This window comes from Hemicordylus capensis, chromosome 1 (assembly GCF_027244095.1).
Source record: "Hemicordylus capensis ecotype Gifberg chromosome 1, rHemCap1.1.pri, whole genome shotgun sequence".
NCBI classification, from domain to species: Eukaryota; Metazoa; Chordata; class Lepidosauria; order Squamata; family Cordylidae; genus Hemicordylus; species Hemicordylus capensis.
In genome coordinates, this window is record NC_069657.1 from 283472064 (window position 1) to 283488351 (window position 16288).

At 44.3% G+C, this 16288-nt stretch overlaps 1 long non-coding RNA gene across 1 annotated transcript in view; it reads left to right on the plus strand.

Moving 5' to 3' along the window:
* The first annotated feature begins 10412 nt into the window (after window positions 1-10412).
* The window catches only part of LOC128340221 (uncharacterized), a 108028-nt gene continuing 102152 nt past the window's right edge, over window positions 10413-16288 (plus strand). Inside the window, exon 1 of the long non-coding RNA XR_008313526.1 lies at window positions 10413-10474. This is a non-coding gene — a long non-coding RNA (uncharacterized LOC128340221). The remainder of the gene's footprint in view (window positions 10475-16288) is intronic.

Genomic DNA, 16288 nt, shown 5'->3' on the forward strand with positions numbered 1-16288 from the left:
GAGAGATCAAAGTCATCATTTGTAATGCTGTCATCTACCCTGATTCAAGGAGGTGAACACGTGAACATCTGAGGCGCAAGTGGGCTAACTTGAACTGCCTGCCTGCTTTGGACCAAATTTAGTCCAGTCATGTGGTTAGTGAAAGGAAAGTAGGCAGATCAGTTCTTACTAGAACTTGTTTTTTACAAGAAGCCCCAATTAGAATGATGTTATTGTACATAGTGCCGGTTCAAATCCCCGCTGGTACTATATTGGGCAGCAGCGATATAAGAAGATGCTGAAAGGCATCATCTCATACTGTGTGGAAGGAGGCAATGGTAAACCCCTCCTGTATTCCACTAAAGAAAATCACAGAGCTCTGTGGGTGCCAGGAGTCAAAATCGACTTGACAGCATACTTTTACTTTACTTTATTGTACTTAGATACTGAGGCTGCTCTTATGACCAGCCTAACCTAGCCTGGGGCAGCCCAGGCAGGGTTAAGCTGGTTATGAGAAGCAGTGGGATGCTCATGGATCCCTCCACTTCCTGCCCGCCTAACCCTCTTAACTAACCTGGCTGTTAGTCGATTTTAAGGGTGTACTTGCACCCTTAACCTGGCTACTGGGTATCACGTGTCTCTTCAGTCTGAATCCAAGGAGACACAGAGACGGGTGCATCGAGCACCCATCTGATGGGGTAATCCTCAATGCAATGTGCGTGCCACATGTTGTACTGTGGAATACCCGGAGGCCGGAACAACAAATTCTGGCCCTGAATCCCTCTGCTCTGCTCTATGCATGGCAGCCCATGTGGGTGTGCAGGAAATATGCCAAAGATGATCTGCTTAGTCATCTGGGGGTAGGTAAGTTGAAAGCAGGCTTCTGACCCATGCCCTCCCTGCCCACCCAGGGCAATAGTGAGAATTAGTCCACTGTTGACTGATGAAGTCATCTTAATATGTATTAAGAAACACATTGGAACTCCCCCTTCCTGCATATTGCTATCCTACTGCCCTTTAAACAAATGTACATGCACCATTTGCCTGTGCACAAGCCAGTTCCTTCCACTCTCATAAAAAGCATATCAGTCTCTGTATTCGGATCAGATGTGAAATACTAAATATTAAGATGTTAATGAACTCTTAATCCACTTAAACTTACTTAGCTTTCATGTTGGAGAAGGAGGAGAGATTCAAGACATTTCAAAACTTTGAGATCAGAAAGAAGCACACTTGTTTGCCACATATTGCCTGCATATATACCTCAGCAACACCAGCCTGTATTCCAGATTGACAGTCTTTAAATAGTGGTGACAGGAAAAATGAAACCAGGCACACAGATCGCAGCTGAAGAGGCAATATTTGTAATGCATGTGTGTGCACGCACACACACACACACACGGGTGCGTGCAGCAAAGTGGGGAACAATTATGCAGTGTATCAGAAGTCAGACCAAATGGCATATCCAATAAAGGTTCAGTCTTTCTGAAGAAAGGATAAAAATAACTAACAGCCTCTTCAGCATATGAAACCTCAAAAAGGAGAGAAGAAGGGAAACCAACAGTTTAATTAAATATGCTTGGGAACTATAGATCTAAACTGGAAGACTGAGGTTGCTTAAAACTCAAAACGGTCATAACGTTCACAATTTCAGAGCTGCAAGGTAGTGTACTATTAATTTTCTTTTCAAATTATTACTGGGTTTTAAAAATATATATATAAAGCATTCTGGGTTTCCACCAGTGGTCTCTAACCATTCTGAAAGGCAGAAGTCCAACAGGATGCCTAAAAAGAAGTCCAGAGTGACCCAGGAGTACTTTTTAAGCTGAGAATTGAGAGACAGATGGGTAAGAAAAGCAATGCTCCCATGATGGCGACCAGCATTCAGACTGCCAACTTGCAGGCCATCTGGTCAGAATTTCAAACCACCGCAGCAAAAAAATAAAGTATGAATTTGAGTGAAATGAGGGTCAAGAGGGAAATGAGGCAGTTAGTGGGACATGAAGCAAGGACTCTGATTAAAATGTTCGTACACAAAAGTAAAGTGTTTTCCTCAAAGCAAGCAGTATCTGAATATAATTAAAATGTAAACAAAGGACTACAATTCTATCATTTAAAAAGTGGCCTGAGTGTTTTAAGGAAACCAATTGTATGCTTTGATTGCTACCTGTTTTATTAGTTTATCAAGCATTATTTACATTTAGGTAGTCATTTCTGAAACCAGCAGGAAAGATTTCATTTTCAGTTTTCTGGGCCGCAAGCAGTGGATTTTTGTGGAAATTTTGTTGAACCATTTGAATTTCAGGTAGTTCCAGTTGTATGTTTATTGCTTCAATACTTTCTCAGTTATTCACCTCCATTCAAAGGCCCTGAATGTGTTTTCACCTAGGGCACAAAGCACCATGAGCTTTGTAGTCTTAAGACTTCACAAGCTATTAAGGCTGCAATCATAAACATACTTCCTAGGAAGTAATTGAACACAGTGGGACTAATTTTTTATACTTCTAACCCTCCTTCCCTCCCTCATGCTATTCAAGGTGGTGTATAGAGGGTTTCCAGATACTCCCATCCAGGCACTGATCAGGCTGAAATCTGCTTAGCTTCCGCAAGGTTACTGCATCATATGTGCCTTCAGATCAGACAGTGGGACTTCCAAACAAACACAGAGAGAATTGTGCAGTTAATTCTGTGGATACCAGTTTTTCTTTACATTGCGTTCCACTATTTCTCAAACCGTGGGGTACCCCCCTTGAAAGACATGGAATGCCTGGAAGGGGGCACAAAGTTCTGAGGAGAGGGAAGATCTTTGTGCAGAGCCTTCCTTCTTTAACCACCCACAACACATATGTGTTGAATGCCCTCTGGCAGGGATTCTCATTTATTCACATTGGATTTGTCAGGGTGACTGTTCCCACACCTGCTCCATCACCCCAACCTGATTTGGGCAGAGCTCCTGCTTTGTCCTAATGATGCTTCTGTTTGTGGTTTTAGGGTGGGTTGAGATGTCTTGTTCTATCCCTCTTTTAGTGACAGTGTTGGGTCAGTGGCTGACATCCAGGCTCAGTTACTCAAGAGTACCACTGAGGAGTGACTCTGAAGGACTACTAAATTTCAAAAGGACTTCTTCTAATACATTTAATCAGGATGTCAGCCAGTGCCCTGACACCATAACTTTGCACATAGCAGCAGGCTGCGTGCATATGACTGCATGAAAGGATCTCTGCATGCACTGCTGTGAAACAGATGGTTGATGCTGGGTTGAGGGACCTAAAAGGAAGAATAAGTTTAGAGAGAGAGAGGTACAAAAAGTTAGAGATACACTTCTCTCACACACACACACACACACACACACACACACACATTGTTTTAGGTCCAGTTTCTGTTGAGCTCAGAGGAAAAGGTATGGCACAAAAGAGCTATGATATTAAAAGAATATAGCTATGCTGGGATTCAACACAGCTCATTCCAAGCCCCCAGTTCAGAATAAGCATATCGAGGATTCATCAAAAGCATGAGATATTTCAGGTCAGATTTTTTTGGACCAGGATTCAAAATTGACAAGATCACAATATTTACTCAGAGCCACAATATGGAAATTAGAATTATAGGTAAATAAGCTTCAGGACCAAATTTAGTTGTTCAGTTCACTTAGGCCAATTTGGGCATTATGCTGTACGAATGTACAGATATCTGTTCACTCATACATGTGCTTGTGTGAATGACTGTACCTGCGTTCGTTTTAAAAGTGAACCTGGATACAGGCCCTTGAAATGCATGGTAGAAGAAAATTGGAACAGCAAATTCACCAGGGCAGTAGACATGATCGCTCCTAAGCGTCCTCTCCGCCCTGCTTTAAAATTGGCCCCTTGGTATACAGAAGAACTATGGTGGCTGAAGTGGCGAGGTAGACGAATGGAGCACAAGTGGAAGAAGACTCGACTAGAATCTGACAGGTTAAAACACAGAGCACATTTGAAGATCTATTCTCTGGCAATAAGGGTGGCAAAGTAGCGGTTCTTTTCTGCCCATATTGCATCCACAAGTTCACATCCAGCTGAGTTGTTCAAGGTTGTGAGAGGGCTAGTAAGTGTCCCTCCTCCCTTGAATCAGAACTTGGAACCATCTATTACCCACTGTGACATGTTTAATGAGTTTTTTTGTGGATAAAATATCTCGTATCTGGGTTGACTTGGATTTAAATCCCACAATTACTGCAGTATCTGAATCGGAGGTGTCCTGCGACTCCTCTTATGTGGTCAGGCCAGATCACAGTTTGTGACTTGTGAGGATGTGGAAAAGCTGCTTGGAGCGGTGCGGCCTACCACCTGTTCTCTTGACCCTTGCCCGGCAGGGAAGTTGTTGTAGAAGGCCTAGTAGAGATCATAGATGCTTCTCTGAGGGAGGGCAGGATGCCTCCTTGCCTTAAGGAGGCAATTATTATAACACTTTTGAAGGAGCCTTCATTGGATCCCTCAGAGTTAAACAACTATAGGCCTGGCTCCAGCCTTCCGTGGTTGGGCAAGGTAATTGAGAGGGTGGTGGCCTCCCAACTCAAGGCAGTCTTGGATGAAACTGTTTACCTAGACCCATTTCAGACTGGCTTTCAGGTGGGCTATGGGATGGAGATTGCCTTGGTTGGCCTGATGGATGATTTCCAATTGGGAATTGACAGAGGAAGTATGACTCTGTTCGTCCTTTTGGACCTCTCAGTGGCTTTCAATACTATCGACCATAGTATCTTTCTGGAGCATCTGAGAGGGTTGGGGTGGGAGGCACTATTGTTCTTCAAAATCTTTGCAGAAGAATTTGCAGAAGAATTAGGAGAATTTTCTTCTAAGTATAATTTTTGGAGAGGCAGTCTATACTCCTTACAAAGTTTGGCCCAATATTTAGCTCTGAACAAATCAGTTTCCTCTGGGCAAACAACTCAACAATCATCCTGGTTCTAACAAGCTCGGATCAGCTCAATAGTTTGGAAAGAGTTACAGTTAACAGGGTGGGAAACTTAGAGATCTGACTGACTTTGAAGAATTAATCACCTGAAATAATGATAATTTATTAGGCAGAATTTACAAGCTATTACTGAAGTATGAAACGGAGACTGAGCAGATAAAAGAATGTATGATAAAATGGATGCAGAACTTTAATAGATCGATCGATATCTCTGATTGGGAATACCAATGGAAAAAGAATGTGAAATAAGATGTTCTTAAGATAGTATATAACACCTTTGACTATTAATAAAATAGATTATTCTTTTTCTAAGAAATGTAACTCATATTTAGGCTCATTCTACCATATGTGGTGGAGTTGTGGTAAAGCTCAACAGTTTTGGAAACAAATTCATATGAAAAATTGAACAAATCTTAGAAGTTGAGATATCTTTTCTTCCAGAAATGTTTCTTTTAAGTATGATAAACCTTATATTCCTGCCAAATTAAACGAATTGTGTTTATATATGATTACAGCAGCTAGGATTATATAGGCTTCTAATTGGCGTATTTTGGAAATCCCTTCCTTCCTTAACTGATTGGTTTTTGAAAGTGTGGGACTATGCTTCAATTTCAAAAGTCTCGGCTTATGTACATGGTATATCTACTGAATCATTCATGTCTGTTTTGGAACCCTTTATAATATCCGTTATGGTCAAAGTTTATTCCCATTTTCTGGATTTGACTTATAGTGTTCTCGATATGTAACTTACAAGAAGCTGATTAGATTTTACAACTTTAAGAGTCTGAATTGCTTTTGCTTTATCTTGTTCTAGATATCTTTTCTTTACTGATGTAATTAATTAGAAAAATGAGGTTTTTCATTATGAAAAATGATTGGTTTTATATTGTCTTTATGGTGATTTGTCTCTGTCTCCTTTGGTTTACTTCTTAATAAAAATTCTTATTTAAAAAAAAAAAAAATCTGAACTTTTGTATGGTGTCCCTCATGGCTCCATAGTGTCTCCGATCTTGTTTAACATCTACATGAAACCACTGGGAGAGATCATCAGGAGATTTTGTGCAGGGTGTTATCATTATGCTGATGACACCCAAATCTATTTCTCCATGTTAACATCATCGGAAGAGGGCATAACCTCCCTAAATGCCTGCCTGGAGGAAGTGATGGGCTGGATGAGGGATAACAAGCTGAGGCTGAATCCAGATAAGACGGAAGTACATATTGTGTGGGGTTGGAATTTGGGGGATGATTTTGATCTGCCAGTTCTGGATGGGGTCACACTTTCCCAGAAGGAACAGGTACGCAGTATCGGGGTGCTTCTGGACACAACCTCTCCCTGGTGTCCCAGGTTGAGCAGTGGTCAGAGGTGCCTTCTATCGGCTTCGGCTGATACACCAGCTACATCGGTTTCTTGATATAATTGACCTCAGTACAGTAGTACATCTGCTGGTCACCTCCAGACTTGACTACTGCAATGTGCTCTATGTGGGGCTGCCTTTGTAAGTAGTCTGGAAACTGCAGTTAGTCCAGAATGCGGCAGCCAGGTTGGTCTCTGGATCATCTTGGAGAGACAATATCACTCCTATCTTAAAAGATCTACACTAGTTGCCGATAGGTTTCTGGGCAAAATACAAGGTCTTGGTTATAACCTATAAAGCCCTAAACAGCTTGGGCCCTGGGTATTTAAGAGAACATCTTCTTCGCTATGAACCACACCGCCTATTGAGATCATCAGGAGAGGTTCGTCTTCAGTTTCCACTAGGGAGGTGTACGAAACCAGCTGGCCCATTTCGGTTCAAATCCAAACCAGACTCAAAACAGACTGTGCCAGTTCAGTCCAGGACCCCCTCGATCCCACCCCCTGGTTTGGTTTGGTCCAGTGGGGTTCATGGAACTTCTTAATAATAATAATAATAATAATAATAATAATAATAATTTTACTTTAAAAAAAAAAAAAAGGTCTGCGAACCTTTGAACAGTTGGGGTTAGACCAAACAGGGAATAGTTCAGTTCGGCCCCAAACCGCTGAACCTGTTTGCACATCCCTAGTTTCCACCAGCTAGTATGGTGGCTACTCAGGGACAGACCTTCTCCATTGCTGCCCCAAGGCTTTGGAACACACTTCCAGCTGAAATAAGAGCTTCACCATCTCTTACAACTTTTAAAAAGGCAGTCAAGGCACATTTGTTCACCCAGGCTTTTAATTAGATACTGTTTTAATTGTGTTTTTAATAGTCTTAATATTACTTTAAATTTCAAATTGTTGTAATGTGTTAACCTTTTTATTTGTTGTTTTTATTATTTTGTTGTAAACTGCCCAGAGACTTGCATTTTGGGTGATATACAAATGTGTTAAGTAAGTAAGTAAGTAAATAAATAAATAAATAAATGAAGGACCCCTTACATGCCAAATATTCGGCACTGGAGGTGTGGCCAGCAGCCATGGTGCTACTTCCCCCTCCACATATTCAGTTGTATGGAACGGGACTTCTGCATAGGGCTCTGGTTGTCCAAGAGATTTAGCTTTCTGCATCACATATCAGATGAATTATCAATATTCACTGGGTTAGCTAACATCTTCTCCCCTAAAAATATTCAGTTAATTCTGAATATATTTTCAGTGTCAATAGAGGCTGCTGCTCAGCTCAACTGAGAAAGAAATCAAATTAAGATATCATAATAATAAAAAAGGTGTTACCCTGTTACTTTGGTTCATCCATTCAATTATGTTTAGTAAGGTGAGTGAACAGTTGATTGCTGCTCTATGGTGCTCGGTTCTTTTTTAATGAATTGTGTGGAATTAAACTCTTCCTATAATCTAGCTAGGAAATAATTAACCTTCAAATTATCCAGTGCCTCTTTAAAACATGAAAATCTGTTTTAAGTCAAAGATGCCATAGTCAAAATGGAGCTCTGCCTGACTGACTTGCATGGATCAGCTCATGTCTGCTGCCATAGGCAGTCTTGGAAGCTTTGGTTGTTATACATGCCCATTAGCAAAAGAATAGGGGTGTGAATGGAACTGGCTGGCCCGGTTTGGTTCGAGTTTGTTTTTTCCAAAATGGTTGCCGTGCATGCGCAAATGACCTCTGCGAGGCCATGGGCCATGCCAAAATGGCTGTTGTGCGCACTTATGGAGGCCCAAATGGGCCAAAAAGGGTCATTTTACCCGGCTGTGGTGGTTATTTAAGAGGTCGGTGGCGGGAGGGGGAACCTTTGTGGACCCCCCACCACAGCCTGCAGGAAGCCCCCCAAAGGGGCTGGAGATATTTATTTATTTATTTTATTAAAAATAAAAATAGAACAATTTGAGGACTTGTCCGGAGGTTCTATTCCGGTCCGGACAGAACCGGGGTGGGGTTCAGTTCAATTCTGAATCCCTGAACCTCCGGACTGAACCACCGAACCAGTCTGCACATCCCTACAAAAGAATGAGCAATTTCTTTAGGGTGAACATTGACTGATTTAAGGGATGTATCCAACACTGAGGGCTTGAATGGGTTTTGCAGACGGATTTCAGCATCAGGGGTCATCCAAGTGAGGCCCTGACTTAGAACCCATGGCTGACCCCTGAGGCCCCAGGGCCCATATAGGGGGTTGTGGGAAAAAGCACCAGCACAGCTCTCTCAAACAGAAGCACAGGGTATCTTAACAAGACTCAAGTCCCTTGCAGCATACTGCACAAGAATCAGAACAAGGATTCCAAATTGGGTTTGGAGGGCCTGCCTGTACAATATGTCCCACAAGGATCCCTTGCCCACCATATTCTATGTTACTTTCTTCCCCTCACCTCCCCATACACAAGTGAGAATGTTCCTGAGGGCATTTCCATTGGCAGATGGGGAGCAGGTGAGAAAAGACAAAGGCAGTGTGAGAAACTTATTTTATGGCATCGCTTTTACCTTCCCCTTTGGAAAGGGACTTCCTGCAGGGGGGCTCTGAAAGGAAGACCCTTCACTGAAGGGGAAGGAATGGCAGGAGGAGCAGCAACCTGATGAGCACCAGCAGCAGCTTCTCCCCCTCAGCAACTGGAAGGGGGTCATGGCTGTGGCAACTCCTCCTCCTTCTCCCAACCTCTGAGACAGGGCCAGACTGGGGGCACTGAGAGGGTGGTGGAATGTATGTGGGGAGGGGCCAGGTTTTGAGCAGAATGGATAATTAAGGGGGGATTTGGGGCATAGGGGTGGGGTAGGGCACACTAGGTGGGGTGGGGTGCGGTGCACCAGGTGGGGCGGGGCGGGTGGGGCGCACTGGGAATATGCCCTGTTGCCCTAAGGGCAGTCTGAGCCTACTTCTCATGACCAATCGGAAGGAGACGAGGTGGAGCTCTCTGGACAGGGAAAGGGAGAAAGGGGAGCTGGGCAGCTGGCATGGGGAGAGCGCAGCGAGCGCAGCAGGGTGCACCAGGTGAGGGTGCACCGGGAAAATGCCCTGCTGCTTGGTGAGCCAGTCTGAGCCTTAGGAGAGCTGGTCTTGTGGTAGCAAGCATGGCTTGTCTCCTTAGCTAAGCAGGGTCCACCCTGGTTAAATATGAATGGGAGACTTGATGTGTGAGCACTGTAAGATGCTCTTAGGGGATGCCCTTAGGGATGGAGCCACTCTTGACCTAGGTTCTAAGTTCCTTCCCTGGCATCTCCAAGACAGGGCTGAGAGAGATTCCTTCTTGCAGTCTTGGAGAAGCCACTGCCAGTCTGTGTAGACAATATTGAGCAAGATGAAACTATGATCTGACTCAGTATATGGCAGCTTCCTATGTTCCTTCCTATGTTCCTAGGAGAGTGAGGAAGTGCTACTGCCACTGCATCCACCTCACCCACTCATTGTGAAGCCACCTGCCAGCCAGCCAGCCAGCCAGCTTCCTGCTTGCTGCTCCTTCCATACAAGCCCTTTCCCTCCTCCATCCCCATCCAGGTAATCCTGGTATGGTAGGCAATGCAGCAATGGGAATGTGCTAGGAGGGCAGGATTGCCATGGGGTGGGGGCAGAGGCAGAGCTCTAATTGAGTGGATGGATTCTAAGAACCAGAGTTGCCTCGGCTCCCCTGCCCCCAGTGCTCATTTCCCGCCGGTGTTTGCTGGATTGGTGAAGTCCCCCACCCACCTTTCCCTCACTACAGAGGGCTCACAGGGCCCTTCTGGGGCTCCGGCCATGCTCCCTTGTATGTGATGTCACATGCAAAGGGGCATCATTGGTGCATAGGCGGAACTGCGGGGGGGGGGGGCAGGCAGGGCACTGCTCTAGGTGCCACTGAGGTGGGGGCGCCACACCAGTTCCTGCCACCCCCACCCCATTGCCCACCTGCCCAGCCCCAGGGCCCCTCAGCCACTTGCCTCCAGCTCTGGCCTAGGATCGGAGCAGCCTGCAAACTGCAGAGCTCCTTTTCTCTCCGCCTCTCAGCTGATCGGCAGGTGGGCGGCGCTTCCAGAGAGGCCTCCCAGTAGGCCTCCCTGAAGCCTGAACTCGGCAGGCCCCAAGAAAGGCAGGAAGGAGGCTGGCCGAGCTCCCAGCAGCAGACCAGACCATCCAGCACAGCTTTTGCAAGGTAGGCTGTGAATTCCTTTTTGTGGTTACCCCCATATATGAGGATCTGCTTGCCATAGGGCTTTGATATGGGGGGGTGGGGTGAGACTGAGAAGTCTCTGAATATTTAATTTTAAAAAGACTGGAAAATGTGCTGGCTTTAAAAACAAAACCTATCTAAGGCCTATAAGTGGCTTGTTTCATGTCAGAAAATTACAAAAACTTCTGGAACAAATATTTATTCATTCTTTCTTTCATTCATTCATTTATAAATGTGCTTATGTTCAAGTTATTTTGCAACCCAGAAGGTCTGAGTGAGAACTGTGAAGCATGTCTTGTGCTTTTATTTTATTTTATTTTTCTTGTGTGTGAACTGCTGTCCAATAACTTGCAGGGGATTCAGGGTAAATCTGGCCAACATGTGAATGCAGCATCTCCATTCCAGAGGAGATGTGTGTTAAAGGGCTTTAAAAGCAGGTGTGAAAAGACTCCTGCAATCAAACTTGACTGAATTTGTTCAGAATTCTGAGAAGACAAACATAGGCTCACCCTGCATGGTTGAAAGTCTCCTTTGCTAATCTGCAGCGAGGGGGCCATTTTAATAATTAGCGTTGCTGGTGTGTTCTAGGCATTAAAAGTAGCACAAATATATAGTACTCAATGTATATCACTATATACTGTGAAGTGTGCATGTGTGTATTCAGTGAAATGTATTTGCAGGCAGCATACTTATTTTGAAATATCAGACTTAAATCCTTGGGGGCCTGGGTTGTGTGGAGGCCCTGGACTTTGAGGGGCTGGGGGCCCATTTTAAAATCTCATCTTGGCCCATTCCAACCCTGGCGGTCACTACACATGGGTTTCTGCACAACACTTGCACAGAAGAAACTTCCATGTAGAAAATGTGTCTCTTGTAAATTGACCCTGAATATTCCATCCATGACTGGGATATTTGAGAGTTAGAGTCAATAATAAAAGAACAGCACACTGCTTGTGACAGGAAGGGGCAAATTACAATGATTTCTTAGTCTGGCAGGGGCTGGTTTTGGCCCTGGCAGAACTTGGCTGTCTGCTCCTGTTGCAAATGCCTCTGTCTAGTGTGGCAAACTAATGTATCCTCCTCCCTCTTGGTGTCAAAGTAAGCACTGGTGTGGTGAATGCACATATACCCCATCATGAGCCAACAGTCACCATAAGACAAAGGCTGGCAGGAATCATTCACTGATTTATAGACACACACACACCCCACCACCTTCTTCTTCCCCTATTTTGCTAGTGGCTATTTGGGCAGGTGATCCTCTAGGACAAAGTCATGTTTTTTTAAAAAAAGAATGAGATGAGACAGAGAAAATGACACTTGGAATCCTCGCATAACTCCTGACTGTTGTTCTAAGTCTTTTACAGAGATGGCTCATGTTTTCAGGTTTTGATCAGCAACCATGTCTAGATGGTACAGTGTTCCTTTTAACAAGGATTTCCAGATATTGTTGACTACAAGTCCCATCATTCCTGTTTGGACAGGGATGCAATTTCAGTGCTTGCCCTAGGCACTATTTTCCCTAGTTACGCCTCTGCATTGGTGCACACACACTGCACTGCAAGGGCCACAGGGATGGAGAGAACACGGACCCTCATTCCCCTGGATACACCAATGGAGGGGGGGGGCATCCATTGCAGAGCTTTGTCCCAGGGTGCCTGTGACATTGCACCAGATCTGCCAACTCAGCCAAAGATCTGGAGCTAATGGAGGCCCAGTCTATACAAGTTGCTGAATGAGGCTGTAGAATCATGAGCTTTAACTACGGCAGCAGGGGGCAGCAAGCTAGGCTAGGACCCACTTCTTTGTACTTGCAGGGATTTTGGTTTTACATGGGGAAGCATTAAAAACAGTATCCTTCAGCTACAGCTGAAGTAGGACAGTCCAGTCCACTCTACCACCTCATTATGCTGAACGTGTGCACCATACCTGAACAATACCCTAAGTGGGCAGGATAAGGAATAGGTGGCCTTAATACTACTACTTAGCATTTGTATAGTGCTCTTGCCTATTCTGAGTGCTTCATGTACTTCACAACAACCACAAAAGGAATCATTAATGAGTCATTAATGGATCATTATCATCATCCCCATATATTATTTGTCCAAGGCCACCTAGCAAGTTCAAGGCAGAGGCGTGGTTTGAATTGGGGATTTCCTAATTCGTAGCTTTGCCACTTAAGCTACACCTGGATTCTGGTATTACTAGATGAACCTTGAGGATCTTTCATGTAGCTTTACCCACGACTCCTGCTCTCCATCTTATATTTCTTATTCTTACCACCAGCAACATTCGTGTTTATTTAGCATGTCCCAGCCATGCAAATCATGTAGCAGTTATGCACAGCTGGTGCTTATGCCCTGATAGCTCCTGCTAAGGAACCTGTGAAACCAGAAGGAGTGATGCAGCACCCCAGTGAAGGCCATCTAAAACTCACACAATCTTTTTTTCTAGTTTCAATGGGGTGTTGGTAACGCTAGTATTGCTTCTCTCACTGCCAGTGAGAAGTGCTGAATCAGGAGCATGGAAAGTGCTGAATCAGGAGCATGGAAATTCCCACGCAGGCATCTTCCAGATAAACACTTGCAAAACTGTATGGGAGTTACTTTTCACCTCTCGGAAGTCACAGCCCAGCCACCAGATTGAGAATGACTCAGGCCTGGCCTGAAGAGGCAGTGGAATGAGGTGGTAGAAACCACATATGATGAGCTGACTATGCCATTTCACATGGCAAGTGGGGTGGGGTGTCATATTTTAATGACTTCCCAACTTTCTTCTTTTTCTTCTTCTTTTTTAAAGCCCTGCAAATTTAAAAAACAACAACTACAAAAAACAACACATCAAACATAAATGTTCTAACCCAGTCTACTCCCTGCTGTGATTATTTTCTGCTTGCAAGTTGGGTTGCTTTTGTTTTTTTAACACAGGGGTGTTAAAAACATATCACACCTGCAGTCTGAACTGGTAGTCGTCCCTGTTTGTGAGCCACCCAGAGGTTAATTGCTATGGGGCGGCCAATAAATAAAGTTGTTGTTACCTTATTCCCAGCCACCTAATGGTGCATCAGGGAAATGGCTTGATTAGCAAGCCAGAGGTTGCTGGTTCAAATCCCTGCTGGTATGTTTCCCATAGTCTGGGCAGCAGCGATATAGGAAAGATGCTGAAAGGCATCACCTCATACTGTGCGGGAGGAGGCAATGGTAAGCCCCTCCTGTATTCTACCAAAGACAACCATGGGGCTCTGTGGCCTCCAGGAGTCAAAATTGACTTGATGGCACACTTTACTTTACTTCATTCCCAATCTCTGTGCTACATATATTTATAGGATCAGTAGCAGTAGAATGGACTGTACCGCTTGAGTGCTGGTAAGAGAATAACATATTTAAATATTTCCTTCATTAACAATAGACAACGAGGCCGGTAGAGTGAGAGCAGGTTTAGAACCTTTCTCCCTGCTGTGCTCGTTTGCTACTTGCAGGGTGTTTGTTACCTGGGAACAATTCATAAACTGTTAAGCTGTTGTCACGCACAGCCTAACCCTCTGGGAAGCCCAGCATGGATTAGGCTGTACATTAGAACTGCTGGGATCAGGCTCGATCCTGGTGGGCCAGCACCGCCTAGCTTGGCTTTTCAGCCCGACTGCTAGCCAAAGAGAAGGGAGCGAGTGCTCCCTTAACCCGGGTTTGCTGCTTATGTGCGAGCCAGGCTGCTTCCAGAGAGAAGCACCTAGAGATGGGTGCTTAGAGCACCCACACAGAGAGCGCCAGCTCTTGCACACAAAGATGGACACATAGAGTGCCCATCTCCTGGGAGACTCCCCCAATGCATCGTGCATGTCACACGGTGCATTGTGGGATCTCTGGAGGCCGAAACAATGAGTTCCTGCCTCTGTTTGCCCACTTTGCTCCCGGCAGTGCTGGTCATGTCGGTGCACGGCTTGGATGCCTTTGGGGCTGTGAGCAGTCAACTGGGGGAAGGTAGTGCGCAACCACGTATGCGTGGTCATGTGAACAGCCCCTGTATGTGCAGCCTGAAGTGGTGCATCCACTCTACCATCTCATTTCTGCTGCATGCAGCCTTAAATCCACTGAATCACAGACCTTAATTAAAATTTTAATTTGGCCATCTCCTTGCTTTTCTATTTTTCATGTGTCACCTGCCATCCTTTCCTATTTCTTTCTACATCCTATTTTTCTTCAGCTACTCTACCCTCCCCAATGAATTATTCCCTAAAAATTTCACTCCTGGTCCTTCTTTTCTGCTGTCTCATCTCCTTTTCTTTCCATTTCTGGCAGGAACTTTGTCTCATTAATAAACCATACTTGCTCATTTATCTTCCTGACTACCTCCTTCCTCCTGCTCAAGCTCCTTCACCCTCAGCTACTGTAAAGACTGCTTACTGTTACATATCTGCACTGTACCAAATTAAATTCTCCATAGGCTTCTAACTACACTGAAGAAAGTTATGGTTCTGCCAATCCACGGATTCACACTGAAGCCCACGTTATTCAATCAATCAATCGCCACAATAACATGAAATATATTATCCTGCAGCACAGGTGTGAAAACTATAAACAGAAGAGTGATATTCAGACGTCATGTTGTTATGTGTGCGTTTGTACAGTCCTATTCACACATCAAGTTCAATGCATGTATACTCCAAGTATGGTATATGCACATATAGATCTGCACAGTTATTCACATGTTACGTTCAATGCATGTACCACAGTATACGTCCTGTACCCAGGCTCATTTTCAAAGTGAATGCATGTAAGTCATTCACACAAAAGCCATGTATATGTGCACAGACTTCTGTATACACATAGAATATAATGTCTGAACAGGGCTATTATGAATGACTATACATGTGTGTATTTTAAATATGAACCTGGTCACAGGCCCCCTCAAATCCAGGGTACAAATAGGAAGTGTACTATTTTATGTACTTTAAACAATGAGGTCATTCTCATGACCAAACCGCAGTGCGGGGAGCTGAAAGGAAGGCAGGAGCCGATCCTCTTGCTCCCACACAAGAGCCCCATTCTGGCTTCCTATGTTCCTAGATTAAACTGACACACAAACACACACTCTTTTAAAAAGATGCTGTAAAATGCAAGTTTTTATTAGTAACCACATATTATTATTGGCAATGTTTAATTTGGGGAAACATTATACTGTAAAAACATTCCTAAGTGTCAAGTTGTTATAGATTTCCTTTTGATAATCGAAACAGAACTGCACTTTTTTTTTTGCCTTTAGAATCCTCACTGTACATGGAATCAGGAGTTTTAGTTGCCATGTTCCCGTGACCATGTTCACATGTTGTTCCCATGTTGCCATGGGAACAACAACAACATGTTCCCATGTTCTCATGATTTAGTTGCCTTCTCACATAGTCCTGCAAAAACTGAAGGATTCTTTTAATATCTGCTTGGTTGGCTCAAGAGCTCAGCTCCTGAAACTGAAGTTGTCTTCAATGTTCATATTTGAAATAACGTAGAAAGATGGTAGCAACATTACAGAAAACTCTGACCTGGCTACTGTGAAACACAGGAATGGAGTCAGGTGTTCAGAAAAGCCTCGTGATACAATCCACCAGGTGACTGTACCATGAATGCCCTTTGGGATTACTTGTTTGCAAATGCCAGTTTGTCAGAAATCCTATGCATTTCTGGTGGAGGCAGGGACCAGGAGCTACACTGAGCCCATCCGTTCAGGCTAGCATCTCTAACCAACTGTGAGGTGTGCCTGCACAGTTGAGATCATCGCAAGCCCGAGACATCGCAGTTGGATGAAGAC